The sequence below is a fragment of the Molossus molossus genome, unplaced genomic scaffold (assembly GCF_014108415.1).
Source record: "Molossus molossus isolate mMolMol1 unplaced genomic scaffold, mMolMol1.p scaffold_m16_p_8, whole genome shotgun sequence".
NCBI lineage: Eukaryota > Metazoa > Chordata > Mammalia > Chiroptera > Molossidae > Molossus > Molossus molossus.
In genome coordinates this window covers 98500327-98520941 of record NW_023425402.1, presented here as the reverse complement: position 1 = coordinate 98520941, position 20615 = coordinate 98500327, and the positions used below count along the sequence as shown (strand labels likewise).

At 36.7% G+C, this 20615-nt stretch overlaps 1 protein-coding gene across 26 annotated transcripts in view; it reads right to left on the bottom strand.

Moving 5' to 3' along the window:
- TAB2 (TGF-beta activated kinase 1 (MAP3K7) binding protein 2) overlaps window positions 1-20401 on the bottom strand; it is an 81415-nt gene extending 61014 nt beyond the window's left edge. For 25 of the 26 annotated variants that reach the window (XM_036247810.1, XM_036247805.1, XM_036247813.1 and 22 more), the window contains exon 1: window positions 5914-5989. The gene's annotated coding sequence lies outside the window, so the exon portion shown is untranslated. Of the gene's footprint in view, window positions 1-5913; window positions 5990-20378 lie in introns of those variants that run through there. The other variant, XM_036247801.1, reaches the window with a different exon arrangement.
- Window positions 20402-20615: the final 214 nt, after the last annotated feature.

Sequence of the window (20615 nt, the reverse complement as noted above, 5' to 3'; positions counted from 1 at the left end):
CAGTACTGAGATCTAAAAAGTAGTGAAAAGATTTTTTTCATGAAACTTCATGTCAAAACTTAACTGGTAGTGGCAAAAATCTGCTTTGAACTGATATAAGGCTATTTAAAGGCCATATTTGATCTACTTACTGTGACTATTTCCATGTTTCACTGCAGAAAGATTAGTGTTTAATTACTACGTGATGCCTCAGACCTTGCTGAGGGTGTTATGTAATATATAATATATATACCATGGTAGCTTTCTAAAATTCAAAAATTTTGAATTCTGTGTTTTGGATAAGGTATTGTGAACCTGTGCAGTAGTTTTCCAAGAAACCTAATTTAGGTACCCTATTACTTTTTTTTCTGATACTTTTTCTTACTAGGCTTCTCCCCTGCTTATCACTCTCCAATTTGGTTCCACTAGATCTGGTGTCATGGACCCTTTAGGCAGTCTGAAGAAAGCTACAGATTCCCACTCAGAATGGTTTTAAATGTATAATATACAGTGAGTATACAGGATTACAAAGAAAGACAATTTTAGTGAAATACTTAATTTCTAAAAATATGAATGATTTTAAATGCATACATAATTACAAAGAAAACCAGTTATATAGAAACAGTTACCAAATGTTTTTTTAAAGGTATTTTCTATTTATTTGAGGCATTGATTTGTTGTTCCACTCATTCATTCATTCATTCATTAGTTGATTCTTGTAGGTGCCCTGACTAGGTATCGAACTCATACAACCCTGGCAACTGGGACAACAATCCAACGAACTGAATAACTCAGCCAGGGCCCAGGTATTTTGAAAATCCTATTTGTGATATATGAATATATATGCTTCTTTCCCCCGTCCCCCAATTTTTCAACACCTTTATTGAGATACAATTCACACACCATACAGTTCATTGATTTCAACTGTACAATTCAAAGTTTTTGTATATTCATGGTAGTGCAACCATCACCTGCACCATTGTATAAATTTTAGAACATCATTATCATCCCCAAAAGAAGTCCTGGACCTATTGGCAGTGACTACCCATTTCCTGCTAGCTCTAGGCAACCACTAGTCCACTTTACGTCACTGTAGATCTGTCGATTTTCAACATTTTGTATAAATGAAAGCATACCACATATGTGATCTTTGGAGACTGGTTTCTTTCACTTAGCCTAATGTTTTCACAGTTCGTCTATATTGTAGCATGTGCCAGTACTCCCCCCGCCCGTTTTTAAATTAATTAATTTAAGGTGTCTGGAGGGAAAAAGAATATATGTGCTTCTTTATTAACACTAAACACAGTAAAATCTAGCAGGGGTCTAACAACAACCATAATTTTGAAATACTAACAAATTATACTCAGAGATACCCACAACTGTAAATTAATACAAAAATATCAGTCCTTTTTCTATTAGTAATAAAACCACAGGCACTACTTCTGTGGTTTATTGCTTAAAATCACAATAGAAAGAGTGCTAAATTTCAGTTGAAGTACTGTTAGTGAAAATATAAAGACATGATTTTTTTTCCCCTCATCTAATTGTGTGGAGTCCTCTAAATTCTGTCCTCAGACCCCTTCAGGGGTCATGGAGACAAGAGTAAAACTATTAAATCCATTTACTTTTATTTCCCACTATCGGTTTCACCCATAAGAATCCAGTCAAGCTTGTCTGAACATGTTCTATGACGCCTTCTTTCCTAACTATGCTAATGCCCTTGCTTAGAATGTAATTTCTCCATTTTGATGCTTATCATAATGTTAACTACCTCTTCAAAACCGAATCAAGTTTCATCTCCTTCTTGAATCCTTTTTCTAATGCGTCAGCCCCTCTGGATCTCTCTATTCCTAGAACTCCTAATGCACCCCTGGGTCAAGGCTTCATGATCCAACATTTAATTATTCTCTTACAGTTCTACTTCTCTGTCTTTTCATCTAGGGTATAGAAAACACTGCCTAAATATAATATAGGTATACAGAATATATGCAATAAATCCTTCTCAATAAATCAAGTATTAGAATATCATTTGTTTGTCAACTTTAAGTAGCAAAAAATACACCAAGGCCAAAAATTCTACTAAGCAGCTAACACAGACATAAATTAAGCTTAACAGTTCACCTCAATCAGAACCTAGATATTCCTATTATATTAAAAACTCAGAAGCTTATTTATTAGGCAGTAATAAGTTCCAAGTAATATATCAGGAAAGGAGTACTAAAGTAAGTATAAAATAATGATTCATTCCACAAATACTTGCTAAGCACCTACTACACGCCAGGCACTATTCTAGATTCCATGGATCCAGAAGTAAAGAAACAAAATATCTCATACAGGAATTTTCTGTTAGACCTTGAACTAGAACCTGGGGCTCCTGACTCTCATTTGAAGCTCTGAAACAAAGAGCCATTTCTACCTTTCAGAAAGAGTTACGTATGGGGCAGGGGGAATGTTCCCCATTTTAGAAGTCAATAAAAGCAGATTTGGATGGATGGATGGAGATACATAGATAGATACATAGATAGATGGATGATAGAGAGATAGATAAAATAAAATAAAATCTAGTTTTAAAATTGCCCTGGCTGTTGTGTGGCTCAGTTGGTTGGGCATCGTCCCATGCATCAAAGGGTTGCCAGTTTAATTCTGGTCAAGGGAGCAGCTGGGGGTTGTGAACTTGATCCCTGTAGGGAGCATGCAGTAGGCAGTCCACAGATTGATGTTATGCTCTCATATTGATGTTTCTCTCAGTCTCTCTCTAAAAATCAATAAACTTAAAAAAAAATCCATATAGTATATATAAATATAAAAATCTCTCTATAAAATGTATAAAGAAATAGATTTTGGGATGTTCAATTACCTTATGTAGAATATTGATTACCTAATGATACTAGATGAATGAGGTGTTCCTTACTCATTGATTGATTAATATTTTAAGCACAAACACTTCATTAAGTTTTGTTTGCTTTCATAGAGTTCTGCCAAGTTACTTCATTTATGTCATATAAAAATATAAAAGCTATCTATCAATATGCCAGAGTGGGGTGGGGCAGTAGTAGTGATGGTGATAAATGTTCTGTAATCTTTTTCACTGGAGGAAAGGATACAAAAGAGGAGGATAATGTAAATCTGGGTAGGAAACAAGAAATTGCTCACCACACATTTCAATCTCTACTGTTGATAATGAGGATCAAAAAAGCAATTACTTTGCCTAAAGGGGAGTGAGTGAAGGGTATGGGAGGAGGAGGTAGTTGAGACTGGAACCTAACAGCCTTAAAATGCCATGCCAGCAACCTAAATTCATCTGTCCAAAACTCAGCTCATTTCTTTCCACCCACTAATGTATCTCTATGTTAATTATTAACAACTGAGCATGACTCCGAAGCTAGAAATCTCAGGGTCTTCAATTCTTTTCCTGGTCATATACAATCAATAGCAAAGTTCCACTGATTACTCCCAAATATTTATTGCATTCATCCCCATCTTTATTCCAACAACATCCTTGTTCAGGTGTCTTTACCTGGATTATCACAATAACACAATTTCTTATCTGATGACTTATTCCACTCCTAGGCCTTGCTTAACTGTATTTCACAAGAGTAACACACTTTACAGCTCCTAACATTGTAGCTGAATCTTTTTCCCAAAGAGAGGTTAAGAGATATTATAGAATTATACGGCACTGGGTTTTAGTAGAAGGTGGTGATATTGACCTTGGGAATAATGAAAAAAAGGTTAGGCAGGAAGAAAGGAGACTTAAAGACCAAGAACTTACAGAAAGGGGTCAGAAATGTTCGATAAAACGCAGGAAAGAATGGGAATAAGAGAGACAAATAAAAAAAGCTTAAGAATAATTATTATATTCCTCAAAAAATTATAAATGGAACTGCCTTATGACCAAGCAATTCTACTTCTGAGAATTAATCCAAAGAAATCCGAAACACTATTTTGAAAGAATATATGCACCCCTATGTTCATTTTGGTGTTATTTACAAAAGCCAAGATTTGGAAGCAGCCCAAGTGTCCATCAGTAAATGAGTAGCAACAGCTATGGTACATTTACACAATGGAATACTACTCGGCTGTAAAAAGGAAGAAAATTTTACCCACTGGATGAACCTAAAGAACATTATATTAAGTGAAATAAGCCAGTAGGAGAAAGACAAGTACCACATAATTTCACTTATATAGAGAATTTAATGAACAAACTGAACTCACAAGCAAAATAGAGACAGACTCATAGAGAGCAGGCAGACAGCTCTGGAGTGGGTAGGGGGATGGGGGGAACTGGGGAAGTGGGGGGATTGAGCAAAAAACAAAAGAGAAAGATCTCTTATGGATACAGACAACAGTGTGGTGATTGCTAGGGGTGGGTGGAAGGGAGTGGGTGAAGGCGGAAGAAGGTTACAGGGGGAATAAATGGTGATGGGAAAAAAAATAAGGAAAAAATGTACTATGTTTTAGGCACTGGGTCAAGTGATTTATAATGTATTCACTCATTTAATGCTCCCAATAATAATGTAAGGTATGTATCTCTAGAACAGACCCAGTTTATTATATGTTGTTCTCTCTCAGAGAGGAATAAGGATTATTTTATATAGCAGCCCCCTGCCTTACTCCCCATAATGCCTAAAACAGAGTACTAAACAATTTACATTCTTTCTATGTTGGTGTTAAGAATACCAGAAAAAGCCATTATTCCTATAAACTTTATTAATTTATCATGGACTATCACAACATATATCTGTTTGTACAGGTATACACACACACACACACACACACACACAAACACACTATGGATCTGGAAATAAAGCATTGTGGCTTTCAAAAATAACTGTTCTCCTGGTGCTTAAATCTACATTGAAACAGTAAAGGCTCAGGGTATTTTTGTTTAATAAAACTCAAAGGAGAAAAGGTAAGCTTGGCCCTACTATTTGCAAAGTGTGCTCCATGTGATACAAGAAGTCTGGGCCAAATGTGAGAAACATCAATCGGTTGCCTCCTGTATGCATCCTGACTGGCGATCAAACCTGCAACCTAGGTATGTGCCCTGACTGAGAATTGAACTCTCAACCTTGTGGTGTATGGAACAACATTCCAACCAACTGAGACATCTGGCCAGTGCAGGGTGTTTGAAAGCATAAGGCACTACTCAGAAAAGACATTTGACCATTATCCATACTTTGGAATCTCAAAAACTCATTCCAAAAGTAAACAAATTCATTAGCTTTAAACTTTTTTTTTTTGGTATGTGCCCCTAGCAGGAACCGAACCCGGGACTCTCTGGTCCGCAGGCCGACACTCCAATCCGCTCTAACTGCTGAGCCAAACCGGCCAGGGCTCATTAGCTTTAAACATTAGCAGTGTGTGTGTGTGTGTGTGTGTGTGTGTGTTCATTCATTCATTCACAAATATTTACAGAGAGCTTAAGTGCAAAGGCATTGTACTAATGATGTTAAAAACTTACACCATTTAGTTGGAGAAACTAAAAAGTAAACAGAATACTTATTATACTACAATATGGTAAATCCTGTGAAATAAAGAGCTAGAGATATATAAATCATGAATAAAAAAATATATCTTTAGAGTTAACCAGTTACAGTAGAAAAGATCATGGCATTTAAAAAATATGTTCCAGAATACTTTAATATGAAGTAAACATATCTGAATGGAACTCAGATCTGTCTTTTTACCAACTCTGTAAACTGAGGCTCACTCTCTCCCTTTTACCAAAAAAAATGTATCTATAAATCTTATGTATGTATTTATGTATAAATCTTTAAAAATAATCTTTAGGGTGTTGAAAACTTCAAAATGCTGATGAAATAAATCAAAGACCTCCTATATATAAGGAGATATGTTGTGTTTAAGATTTAAAGCCAACAAAATTAAAACATCAATTTCCCAACTGAACTATGGTTTTAATGCAGTTCCTACCAAAATCCCAGCAGGATATTTTTGCAGATTCCAAATTTTACATGTTAAGGAGTTGGAACAGCTAAAACAATTCTGAAAAAAGAAAATTAAGTTAGAGGAATTTCACTACTTGGTTTTAAGACTTACTATAAGCTACAATAATCAAGACAGTACTTATTGGTGGAGAAATAGCCTCAAAGATCAATGGAACAGAACAGAAAATTCAGAAAAAGATTCTCACAAGTACAGCCATCTGATTTTTTTAAAAATCTATTTTTCTTTTTATTGATTTGAGAGAGAGAGGAAGGAAGAGAGGGAGAGAGAGAGAAATATCGATGAGAGAGAACATCGACTGGCCGCCTCCTACATGCCCCCGACCGGGGATTTGGCCCACAACCTGGGCATGTGCCCTGACCAGGAATCAAACCAGCGACCTCCTGGTGCATGGGTCGATGCTCAGCCACTGAGCAACACCGTCTAGGCCAGCCATCTGATTTTTGACAAAGCTGCAAATAACATTAAATGGAGGAAGGATGTTTTTTAAAAAAGATTTTTAAAAACTGATTTTTAGAGAGAGAGAAAAGGAGAAGGAGAGACAGAAACATCAATGTGAGAGGGAAACATCAATTGCCCACATCCTGCAAGTGGCCTACAGGGGATGGAGTCCGCAACCTGGGCATGTGCCCTGACTGGGAATTGAATGGGCAACCTTTTAGTACATAGAACGACACCCAACTGAGCCACACTGGCCAGGGCATGGAGGAAGGATAACTTTTTCAACAAATGTTGAAAAAGGACATACATACATAAAAAATAAACTTCAAGCTAAGCATCACACTTCTATATAAAAATTAAGTCAAAATGGATTATAGGTTTATATATGCAAGATATAAAGCTTTTAGAAAACTTTTAGAAGAAAACAGGGACCAAAGGAGAAGCAAAGAGTTCAAAGACTTGACAACAAAGGCACAATCCAAAAAAGAAAAAATGGATAAATTAGACTTCATCAACATTAATATTATTGTTTACTCTGCAAAAGCCTGTTAAGAGGATGAAAAGAAAAGTTGCAGGCTTTATTTACAATATTTACAAATCACATACTCAAAAAAGAACTTGTATCCAGAATATCTAGAGAACTCACTAAACTCAACAAGAAATAAACAATCCCATTTGAATATGAACAAAAGACTTGAACAGGCACTTCACCACAAAGGATACGTGGACAGTAAAGCATATGGAAATATGTTCAACACCATCAGCCATCAGGGAAATGTAAATTAATGCTACAATAAGATGTCACTACACACCTATTAGAATCTCTGAAATAAAATATACTGATAATACCAAATGCTGGCAAGGATGTGGAGAAGCTTAATCTCACATATATGGCTGGTGGGAATGTAAAATAGTGCAGCTGCTCTGGAAAAGCAGCGGATTCTTATAAAGTTAAACATAGTTACCACACAACCCAGCAACTGCACTCCTGGGGGTTTATCGTAGAGAGATAATGTATTTCCACATCCAAACCTGTACAAAACTGCCCAGAACTTTAATTTTTACCACCTCAAACTGAAAACCCAAAAGTCCTTCAGTCAGTCAATGGCTAAACAAATTGTAGTACACCTATGCAATGGTACACTTCTTAGCATTACAAGGAGCTATTGATACATGCAAGAAATTGAATGCATTTCAAGGACATAATGCTGAGTGAAAAAGTCAATGATAACATAATGTATAATTCCATTTATGTAATACTTTTCAAGTACCAAAATTATAGTGATAGAGAACAGATCAGTGGTTGCCAAGATTTAAGGAGGTATGACTATATACAGACAGATGGTCCCTGACTTACCATAGTTCAATTTAAGGATGGTGTAAAAGCGATACACATTCAGTAGAAACTGTACTTCGAATTTGGTCTTTTCTTGGGCTACCAATATTCGGTAGATACTCTCTCATGTGACCCTGGTCTCTCACGTGACGCTAGTCAGTGGCAGTGAGCTGCAGGTCCCCCCACATCTGCCACACAATCACGAGGTAAGCAACTAATGTTCTACATTGTACTGTGTTGCCAGCATTTTGGACATTATGTTTTGTGTTTTCACATTCCATCATGTCTACATAAACGTCCATCTTTGACTCTTGCTTCTAGCAAGAGGAGGAAGGCAATTACTCAAGATGAATCTCAAGGTAATTGTCCAACTGTAGACTAATGTAAGTGTTCTGAGCAAGTTTAAGATAGACTAGGCTAAGCTTTGACGTAGGTAGCTTAAGTGTACTAAATGCATTTTCGACTTAATGATATTTTCAACTTATGATGGGTTTATTGGGACAGAACCCCATCATAAGTCAAGGAACATCTATACAGGGGAAACACAAAGAAATTTATTATTGGTGATGAATGGTTCTAGTTCTATGTCCTGACTGTGATAGTAACATAAATCTATACACATGATAAATGATATAGAACTATACATACACAAGAACCAAAAAATAAATCATGTCCTAAGTGAGGGGAAAAAAGAAAAATAAATGTATTAAAATTCTTCAGTGGCTTCCTATGTCATTCTGAATAAAATCTAACGTCCTTATTATAATCTAAAGATGCTACATGAAAAGCACATACCCAGATCTCATCTACCCTTCTTGCTCTGTCTCAGCTCCAACTACACTGGCCTTCTTGCTTTTGGAATACTGCAAGCACACTCCCATCTGAAGACCTTTGCATTTGTTATTGCCTCCATTTAGAAAGCTTTCCTTTGATCATTTCATTCAAGTACCTATTCAAATGTCATCTAATTAGAGAAGTTTTCCCCACTCCCCCATAAAGTGATTATATATAAAGTGATGTCTTCTTCTTTCTCTCTCCATAGAAACCTTAAATCAGCAAAAAGAACTCAAATATCTTCCTCATCTGTTACTGCCCCCCAGCATCTTCTTGTATTGGTGAATGGCAGTACTCAAACCAGGGCATGTGCAATCCTTACCTTGTTTTACTTCACACTCAGTATACTCTTTTCAAATTCATCACCTACTCTTCTCCTTAATCACAAACCTACTTCAGCTCCTTGTCAACTCTCAAATATCTGCCTCTCCCCACCAAGCCTGGCTCTTTTCTAAAATACTCTCTACAATGCAGCTAGAGAGATTTTTGTAGAATGTAAATTTAAGCACTCACCTTCCATCATTTATAGGATGAAGTCAAATCTACTTTACAAAGCATGTAAGAATCTTCATACTCGGTCTTCCAGTTTTCCACCTCACTCTTATTAATCTAGCGCTGGTGCCTAATGCACTGTGAAACTACTCACAGTTACTGAATACATATTGACTTTCCCACCTCCTCCATCCTTTGCACATGTTGTCCTCTCTGACTGAAATGGCTTCTCATCTCCCAACTTGTACTTCTCTTATCTATTTGACACACATTAAGTGTTACCTTTCCTATGAAGATTTCCTTCTCACATCCCTTCATCCCTTGCTGAGCCAGACACTCCCTCCTATAGATTCCTAAAGTGTTCTCTGTTTAACCCTGTCACTGCATTTGTTACAGAACAGCATACTACTTTGTATGTCTCTTGAGGGTAAGAACTGCACTCATCTCTCCATCCTTGTCACCTAGCAAAGTACCTGGCACACTGTAGGAACTCAAAACTACTGGATAAGTGAATTGATCGACTAATAAAAAAAAAACATAGAGATGAGACATAGTGGAAGAATGAGTCAGGCAAGATTTCTTGGGTTATCCCGCTATTTTGCACAGGTGTGTCATACAAGGCATATGAAACAAACTCTATGGAGTTTCTTGCTATTCTTTTGATCATGTGATAGCCTATAAAAGTTGAAGTCTAATCCTGTGGCTTGGTTTGGCTAAGATTACCAGTTCAATTTTCCCATGAACCAGTTACCTTCCCCAAAAAAGTACTTCTTGTTCCACTTGCAGAGCTTCAGCAACTGCTCTAAACAGTCATCCTGTAAATTCATGCCATTGCTCATGAGGGGAAAATCTCATGAAGAGAATGAGGACGTCTCATTCAGGCCAACCAATACCTCAGCTAGAAAATCTCAAAGAAAAAACCTGAAAGAAAAAGCAAACTCGACCAATACATACCAATACATTTTTATATGTAAAAAAGCAGAATCATCTATGGAAATAGGAATTTTTTTTGAAACCCCCATTTCCACGTTTATTTTTCATTATAAAGAAAATCATTATAAAGTGACAAAGAGTTCTTAGTCAAGTATAGTTTAGGTACACACTAATCAAAAGGTAAACTTACACTCAATGAAAACATAGTACCTGTACTTCCACCAACTTATGACAATGATCCCTTAGCTACCGCCTTCAGTATTTTTTAATTCTAGCAACTACTTAACCTGTGATGCCTACAGTCATCTGTTTAAGTTTCTGAGAGTAAACACTCATGTTTATCAGGTCACTAATTGCTTTTTAAAAATTAACCAAGCAACTATACCATAATTTGTGCCCAATGGGTTAAAATGAAATACACATTCTGTTTTGAATTCCTTTTAAAATGCAAGCTTTCTTCCCTGTATTGTTAAAATTTTCATAACTATTTTCTAGTGATGACTTAGCACCAATAAAAACCTATAATCAGGCCCTGGCCAGTTTGGCTCAGCGGTTAGAGCGTCGGCCTGCGGTCCAGAGAGACCCGGGTTCGGTTCCCGCTAAGGGCACGTACTTCGGTTGCAGTTTGTCCCCGGCCCTGGTTGGTCGTGCGGGTGGCAGCCACTCGATGTGTCCCTTCACGTCGATGTTTCTCCCTCTCTCCCTCCTACTCTATCTGTACAAAAAATGGAAAAATATCCTCGGGTGAGGATAAAAATTAAAAAAAAAACAAAAACAAAAAAAACTATAATCAGGAAATGCTAGTATAAAAAAAGGAAAGCATGAAAGCATAGTCCATAGAATGTCAATATGAATATTAATTTTTAAAGGGAGGTTTCTTCAATTTAATTTTTTCATGCAATTATTGGTTTATTTGTTACACATAAGACAAATTGTTGCAAATGGCAAAAAAAACAAAACTAACCTATTGATCTAATTATTATTGGCATTAAGTGACCCATCTGAAAGGATTTAAAAATGTTTCAAAATAATGGTATTTGATAAAAACAAAAATGAAACTTTTGTGTATATACATATAAATAATCCTTCACATTACATGTTGACTTTGCTGACAGCAAAACTATTCAGCAATAAAAACAAGACTAAAAAAATGAATATCTATCTCATAATTTCTACTGCAATAATAATGTCATTTATCTGGTGATGAATGGCTGGATCTTCATCACTATTTGTGCTTCTGGATTTAGTTTACAGGCTACACAAAAATTTCACATGTGGAAGACTAATGTGTAAGTATTACCTCTAGGATTAGAGATTTCATGTGCACACTATAAAATGTTCTAGCCCTGGCTGGTTTGGCTCAGCAGTTAGAGCCTCGGCCTGCGGTCCAGACAGGCCGGGGTTTGGTTCCTGCTAAGGGCATGTACTTTGGTTGCAGTTTGTCCCCAGCCCTGGTTGGGTCGTGCGGGAGGCAGCCACTCGATGTGTCCCTTTCCTGTTGATGTTTCTCTCTCTCTCTTCCTCTCTCTCCCTCCTGCTCTGTCTGAATAAAAAATTGAAAAATGTCCTCGGGTGAGGATAAAAAAACCCCACAAAAAACTGTTTAAATAAATAAATAAATAAAATGTTCTAAATATACTTATTAAAATGGAAGCATTTTTTAAAAACCTGTTTCAACAATAACCACAGCTGGATTTACATTTTGGTAACAAGATATTTGCATTACATTACTATACTAACAGGAAGAGCTCTAAAGTTTACTAAGTAATCAATAAACAAATGATATTATTAACAAGTTAAAATACAGTTTATACAAACAGCATGTAATACTGATTAGTAGAGCAAAATATTCTACAACAATCACACCAGTTTACTCAATGGATGAAGATTTTAAAAAATTTTAGGGGAAAAAAAAAATCAAAGCAAAATCAATTAATCCAGTAACAGAGAAATTTAGCACAATATTCCTTTTAAATGGATACAGACAGGAGTATTGTTGAAATAATACAAAAAATGTTAATTAGCAACTTAAAACAGAAAAAGTACAAAGATTATTTTATACAGATAAAGTGACAAAAATTTTATAGTATATTTAACTCATGTTTGAGGTGTTTTCAAAACCAGATCCATGCCAATTTTCCACTGTTTTTCATAAAAAATAATTAAATTATGGGTTGTAGACTACTTTCAAACAGAAAATGTGGGCTTTTCCATAGGGCCGGGAAAGAAAAATACAGAAAATTAATAATAATTTGCATGTTTATTTTGTGATTAAAGAAACAATAGTGATGTTTTATTTATTTCATCCTTGGCCTAAAGAGCTCCAGCAAATTAAACAGTATAGCAATGATTTCGTTTTCATTCTATTTGTTGAGGAAAAATGAACTGAACAAGTACCCTGAAGGAAAACCTATCTAACAAAGCAAAATTCCAATAAAATTACTTCCTATTATTTAAGCTACATATGTTTAATGTCAGAATTCACCTTGTACTATCTGAAAGATTAATACTTCTAAAAATTAAGTTTTACTAAATAAAAGGTGCTCAAAAATGAAGCTAATGTAAGTTACAGGGGAAAAAAGCTGCAGCACAGGATATCACAGGATATATTTGACTAGTATTTGTTTGTTTGTTTGTTTATTTTATCCTCATCTGAGGACATTTTTCCATGTTTTATTCAGATAGAGCAGGAGGGAAGAGAGAGGAAGAGAGAGAGAGGGAGAAACATTAACGTGATCGAGTGGCTGTCACCCACACAACCCAACCAGGGCTGGGAACAAACTGCAACCGAGGTACATGCCCTTAGCGGGAACCGAACCTGGGTCTCTCTGGACCACAGGCCGATGCTCTACCGCTGAGCCAAACCGGCCAGGGCCTGACTAGTATTTATTGATGCCTACCTACTAGGGTCCAGTTAGGTACTGTCCTAGCTAACACAAGAAATACAGGTAATAGAGTTAAAACTAGCAGGCAAACCAAGTGTTAATATAAATCTGTATTTTTCTAAAGAAAAGTCCTAGGCTCAAAGAGTTTCACTGATTAACCTAAGACCACATAGCTGTAGTTAGCAATACAACTCATATTTGAAGTTGGGTTCATTTGACTGTAAAGCTCAGGTCTTTACTTATTATACCTCACTGACTCCCAACATGGTACAATTAAGACATTAAGTTAAAGGGGTGGAGGTCAACAAGTTGACAGAGACCAACTCAAAAGTAGTACTTTCTTTAGTTGCTAAAAGAATTAAAACCCGGTAAGCTCCCCTTCTAATGCTCTCTCTCCAGTTCATGTCAGAATTATTGTTTTTTGTTGATTTCTCTGACTAATCAAGACTTGCCTGTGTGAGAACTATGTTTTGCAAGGTCAAGATGCTGATTTCAAGTTTTTGTTTATACTGGCGAGTATTTTCTCTCATTGATAGAGAATGGAAAATCTTTCCACTCAATTACTGTTGGCTCTATATTGATGAAATAAGCAACACCCTTGGCCTGCCTGACTGGCAAATATACAGGAAACAAACTTGTGATGTGCTTAATTCTGCTAATACTAAAAAGCTTAACATTAAGATATTAAAGATCAAAAGAAGTTTTCCTTAATATAAATGTAAAGCTTTAAGCTAAACCTCAAAATAACAGCCTTATTTAATAATTCAGATGAAAATAGTTAATTAACCCGGGAATAAGTAGAATTTACTAACTCAGTATTTCACTTTTTTTTTGCAATAATTCATTCTCTCAGAACCTGTCTTCCACACCAGTCAAACAGACAAGTTAAATGGACAGAATTACTCCTGGGAAACTTTCAAGTCTCTGATGGTAGCACTAATTTTTGTAATAAACCCAGGAACGTGGCACTGCTTTGGACTTACTGTTTTGCAAGGTTGGGGGTGAGGGGGCTGGTTGCAGGGATCATACACTTTCTTTAATGGATTAGTTCTTTTGAATAATTTTACTAATAACAAACGGCATTCACATATTTCCACCGAAATCTCTCTTGAATTCTACATATCTTACTCTTGCTTCTCCTGTCTCCACAGGACCTTTCCCATTTTATTATTTGGCTTCTGTGACATGTATTAGTACTGTTTTTGTTTTTCTTAAGTGAAACAAGAATGTTATTTTCTTTAATAAGGCAAATAAGATACTATAAAATCTTAAAACACCCTAGTCTATGTTATATCTGTTTGTGGATAAATCAGACTTTCTTTCTAAAGCCACTCAAACTAACACTCAGCAGCACTATCTTTTCCAGTGGGAGGTTGTTACAGTTCAAAACAAGCAAGCAATCCACAAGAGTATCAAAATATTCAATTGTATGTATTTCTATCTCATTTGTAAAGTGGCATTTGTGTAATATCAAATTTGAATATAAAACAATTTGGCCTATACATGTTTGTGGGGACTTTTTTTTAAAGCCAAGAAGTACTTTGTGTAAATGACTAAAGGTCTTAGAACTTAAGGGAAGTATTAAGTTTTAGGAAAGCTAAAATTATTATTCATTAGGCAAAGGATAACTTGCCACAGAACAGGAAAAGCTAACTGGTGCTAAGATTTAAACATCTAAAAAATGGTTACTGTAAAGTAGAGTGGGGTGGGATGTTTTCCCTTTTCTGTGAAAACACCAATATTCTCCACATCATAGGAATATAAGAAAGTGACTGGGCCACTGAATTCATAAAGCCAGTAGAAACCTACAGTTTCACTGAAGCTGCCTTGAAGATAGATAAAGTTGTCTTTTAGCAACTAAGACCATATAATTATACATGAATTACTTCTTCAACTCTGCTTTTTAACTTATATTCACTTTAATTTCAACTCACAGGAGATGAGTTAACAAAACTAATCTAGCTGCAAATAATTGATTTCTTCTTTTCAGTTTCTAGGACATTTTTCAAAGTTTTGGCTAGATTTATAAAATGGCATTCAGAAGACTTTGCATGACAACTTAGTTTGTGTTTAAAATTAGAGATTCAAAGACATGTCTAGTGCAGCCGCTTTTCAGACTCAGAATGTGCTTACTACCAAAGAGTTGTGGTACACAGAAAAACTATTAATAAAAACCATTCAACATTTAACACACAGTATTTCTTGAGCTCCTGATGACAGGCCAGGCACTGAAGATATGGTTAAGTCAAGATGGAATGGAAAATAAGACATGGTCTGTCCTTGAAAAACTCAATTTAGTGATCTTCCAATCAAAAAAAAAAAACAACTGCAATATGATTGGCTATTCCACTCTTTCTTCAAAAAACTCATTCACATTTGTATTATTTTATCTTTGTAAAAGTTGTCCTTAATACTTTGTAAATTCTTTGAATTATCTCTCTTTACACAAGAAAGGAGTAACAAATGACAACAGCAAACATTTACTGAATATTTACCACATGCCAGGCACTGTACTAAATGTTTTACAAGTGTTTCCATGAATTGGAATCTTACACAGTATTTGTATGTACTTGTAAAAATGCTGTGACCCAGCTCATCAACCTATACAAGATGTATCACAATGTTTCTTCACCAGAAAAAGGAAGATAGCAGGTTTACTCCTTGTATCACATTGACTAGATAACATGTACAGACTCCCCAGAAAGTACTAGTGACTGTAAGTTATAGTTGCATTTTAATGAACCTTATGCTATCAGACAAGACTGCTTTAGCTGTTCAAAGCAAATGTACTTATTAAACAATGTCCTACACAATGCTATGAGAACTTCTAGAAAGGGTCACCGACTTCAACTATTTTTAAAAGAACTCCAGATAGGAAGTAAACAATAAAGTTGCAATTTACTTAGTCCTTTCTATATCATATAATTTACAAAAAATGTAAAATTTATCATGACAACAACCTTACAGATATATTTTCTTTTCATTTTACAGAAAAGAAAACAAGCTCAGAGACGCTAAGACATTGTAACTGGCTCCAAATCACAAAACTAACAGGTGGCCACCAGGATAGTAAACTCCAAATTTTCTAGGGAGCCATGCAACTTTCTCAAGTACTTAAACAATAGGAAATTGCTATTAATTGAAACTGTAACTCGTAAGTACAAACATAATTGTGTTCCCAAGTTATAAAGTGTATTTGTTGTTGTTAATCCTCAGCAGAAGATATTTTTCCATTGATTTTTTGAGACTGTAGAAGGGAAAGAGGAAAACATCCATCAGTGTAAAAGACACATCTATTGGTTACTTCCCTAACAACCCTGACCAAGGCTGGGATCGAACCTGCAACCCAGGTACATGCCTTTGACCAGAATAGAATCCGCTCTAACCATTGGGCAAAATCAGCCAAGGCATAACATGTATTCTTTATCGAAAAAAATTTTATCTGTAAGGCAGTTTTTGTTTTTGAAAGCAAGGATAATGTCCATTATAGTTTTACAAAAGAACAAATAGACTCTGTCCATTCCCCAAACCCCTTTTCTGTTTTCTTTTTCTTCACTGTACTTTCTGCTCCCAGACACACTACAGTTGATTTATTTACGTCCTTTACTACTCAAATGTAAACTATAGGACAGAAATTTTGTCTATAATATTCATTGCTGCATCTCCAGCATCTCAAAGGTCCCTGGCACATAGTAAGTGCTGAATAAATATTTGTGAAATAAATGAAAGCTGGGTACCCAAAAGGCATTCAGTAGACATTAGTTTCTTTCTCTTTCTTTTACTATGTTGGGAACACTAAAAAGGTTAACATTAAGATATTAAAGATCAAAAGAAATTTAATGCCTTGATACAAAATGTTGAACTGGAACAGATTAGAAATGTAATAAAATTTAATAAAGTTTTACACTAAGAATGATAGGCAAATCAGAAATACACTTTAATTTTCATTTGCATTGTCAGGAGATAAGAGGGTCTACATAAATAATTTCAAACCAATGCACTTTTAAGTGTCAAAATATTAGTAAGTTTTCAATAAGGATCTTTTACTGATATACATATATAGCCATAATTTCACTTTGTGGCAATTCTGACTTGGTTCTCCTTCTGAAACATCAACTTGTTAGCAGTGCTTTTAACAGTAACTCATTCTTTTTGTAAGGATTAAGAAACTAGAAATTAAGCACATTCTGAAATGAGTCAATAAAAATCCAAGTGAAATGCATAACTTTAATGTAGCTGGCTAGAACTAGTAAGTACTACTTACTAAACATGGTGTTTTGAGGGATGAAATACTTAGAAAACAAAGAAAAAGACAGCCATTCTTAATATGACTATCAAGATAATCAAGTTTAGTTGCTAACTAAAGAGAATAAAAAGTATAGTCAGTACTAGCTAACCCTAAGAGTAAACTTACTCGGGTGTTTTAGCTTTCTGATTAAGCAAGTGTCCTTAATTTTTTAGGATCAGAATCTTAAGATAAAGTGTTAAAATACTGTCAGTATTTTGGAAATATGAACCAGAGGTAAATAAATATGAACATACATAAATTCAAATTTCATATAATTTTAGCATCTCCAAATCCTTACCATCTTAATACAGATAGTTTAAAATAAGATGACATATATAAACTGTCAGAGTCTATCAAAAGATTCAGGGTAAATCTCCTTAATACAGTTCATCATGATCACTTTTCTATGCTTGGCAGCCACCACTACCGACACCTCCAAATTCCTAGCTGCCTAAAACTGTTCATCTAATCCTTTACCAGTTACCCTTTATCTTCTCCTTCTTATTTCTGTTTTGCCCCAATTTTCACATTTGCCTCTGTTATTAACCTCATTATCCTTCTACTTTAGAGAGTCTCAATTTTTGATGGATCAAATAAAGACAATATAAGTGAAACAAGGGAAAAGTGCTACTACTGTTCTCCTCTGGGTCATGGGAGCCTAGCCAGGTAGAGATATAATGGAATTGAAGCCACTGTGAATTATAGTTTATTTATGAACTTTACATATCATAAAGAATAGTAGAGACTTTTCTCCAAAACATTTATAACAAGGAAAAATTTCTCTTTAAAGTGTGTTGATGATCATTTCAAAAATAAACTTTTAGTCTCGATCAGTTTATATAACTCAAAAACTTCTGTTTTAGAAAATTCAGACATTCCTCACAGAGTTTTTTTGGCACGAAACTCATGAGTTTCATGTAAATAGTCTACATTACACCTATTTTTCAAAATATAGTATGTTCAGAGATACGTACATATATTTTATCCTTAACAGTATTTTCAGAAAAAAAAATTTCCTTACAGGAAAAACCACAGAAGTAGAATAAACTTTTATTTCACCAAGACACACAAAACCAATCATGTTAAGACATTTACCCAAGTGTAACGGGTTATTAACACTAAAGATGCAATATTCAGTAATAACATAACTGGGGATTTGGGTAATCTATTTAACCCTGCAGAGTTAAAAAACCCCAAATTCATTAGGTGTAATAATTGGTATGCAAGTTTTAAACAATATCCTTAGCTGAAGGCAGGCACTGAGAGGACCAAATATAGGTACTATTTCAATTAAATGGGATTGATCCAAGTTAAAATTTATTTTTCAGGAAATCTGTAATATATGAGATTATGACCATTTCCCACGTCTTAAATGAGTTACAAAAGCACAGGTTCTACTATGTGACAGTTCACTAATAAAACGTGTGTCTATCCTTTGAGAGTACTTTTAAACTCAGGAAAAGTTATTCCAAGCACCCAAGAGAAAACTGAAATAATAGAGTATTCAGTGGATGACTTACTTATCTAATTAACACATTCAACTTTTAGTCGATCCTTTAAAGATTTACATCTTAAGCACCCTCTATTAAAAACTGAGTCGATTTCAAGGAGGGGGGGAAACCCCAACAGAAGTTCTGAATCACTGGAATTTTTGTTCTATTTCCTGTTAACACACTGATAGTAACATCATTCAATATATTTGTCCCATACACTTTTAAAAGCTATTGGATCCTTTTTAAATTAACTTGGCCCTAATTTAATTTGTAGCTCATTTATCTGACAAGTCTTCCCATTGTTTCTAATTTACGTGTTCAGCCAAGGCATACAATAAGATGAAGAGCATGTCTTCCTTTACTGGAGAATGCAATGGTTTCAAAATCTAAAGTCTTAAGCTGTCAACACTTAAAATCAAGCAGGACTTCGCCGTTACAAAAAGCTTAAAGATCTTTTTTAAAGAGATATCAATACTCTGTTACTGTATGAAGAGTGTGGTAAGCAGTAGTAGTGTGAAAACTGAAAGCAAAAATTCTGTTCCATGCCCACCAAAATTCCCGGCCAAATCTGAAATTGCATAAGGAGCAACATACCCTTTTCAGTGAGCTAAAGCACAAACTAATTCCTTTTATAAAACATGAATCAACCTGACCCTAAATTTCGACACTTTACCAACTTACCTAGAACAGACAAAATGGATGCAAAATTATACTGCCTCACTGTTGCCTGGAATACAACCTTAGTGTTCAAGAACTTTCCAATGAATAAAGCACTGAAAACAGCCTGGCACCGGATACCTGAATTTCATGAATTTGAGACCCCCGAGAAGCTGCAAACTCCCTCCGATTTCCTGGAAACCCCTCTTATCAGAAACATTTGAAGAATTTCTGCACAACAATTAAGCTGACTTGAAGAATGGAAACCTAACATCTCAAATATACTATATATGGAATGAAACATGGGCAAACACATAGATACAAACTCACAAGGGCTCTGACACTTTGGTATACAACTCCTCCCGAGCAACACCACAGCATCAGCAACCGAAAGATACACCTGTCACCTGTTTAGCACTTCCCAGACCCTTTCAGCCTCCGTCCCACAACCACAACCTAGGGTTTGACACAGATTGGACAGAAAACTAGAATTATCCTGTGCGGCCACATTATCACAGGGGGCTTGCTCCCCACTTCAAGAAGTCTGCAGAAAACCAACATTGGAAAGGGAACCACTTTATCTCCCAGACCCCCACAAAACTCTCGGTCTCTCCCCCCAACACTTCGCCTGTAGGTCATCTTGATCCGGACCACGGCTCCCCAAAAGGAGTTTTCCGTCCCTCACCCCCATCTCACACTTGCCCGAGGGGCGGGTCGGGGGCACCGCTGCAGGCAGGGGCCTCCCCATCCCTGGCGCCCTCCCCCACCCGGGGCTCTCCCGGCGATCGACTCCAATGAATCTCCCCCTCCCCCTACACACACACAACCGGGAGCCCAGGCCCGGCCCGATGCTCCCCACCCCCACCCGGTCTAGAGGACTTGGGGGGGCCTCCCTCTCTGCCTCAGCACTGGGGGAGGGAGGGGGAGGGAGGAAGAGTGAGAGGAAGAAGCGGACGCCCCGCAGGGGCCTTGCGAATCCGCAGAGCCCCTTCCAGACGAAGGGGGTTGCGGGGAGCAGAGGGGAGAGCCGAGACTGGGGATCCCGCCGAGGCCCGGCTGCGCTGTCCGCTTACCCTTCGCCGCCGCTTCCCCCTCCTCCTCCTCCTCGGCCGCCGCCGCCGCCTCTCCCACTAGGGCAGCCGTCTCCACCGTCGCCGCTGCCGCCTCCACCACCACGGCCGCCGCCAGCGCCGCCGCCGCCTCCGATTCCACCCGGCAGGGGGGACACCTCAGCCCTCCCTCCCTCCCCGCTCAGCCCCTCCGATCGGCCGCCGCCGCCAACTCCCTCCGGCCGCCGCCGCCGCTCGTGG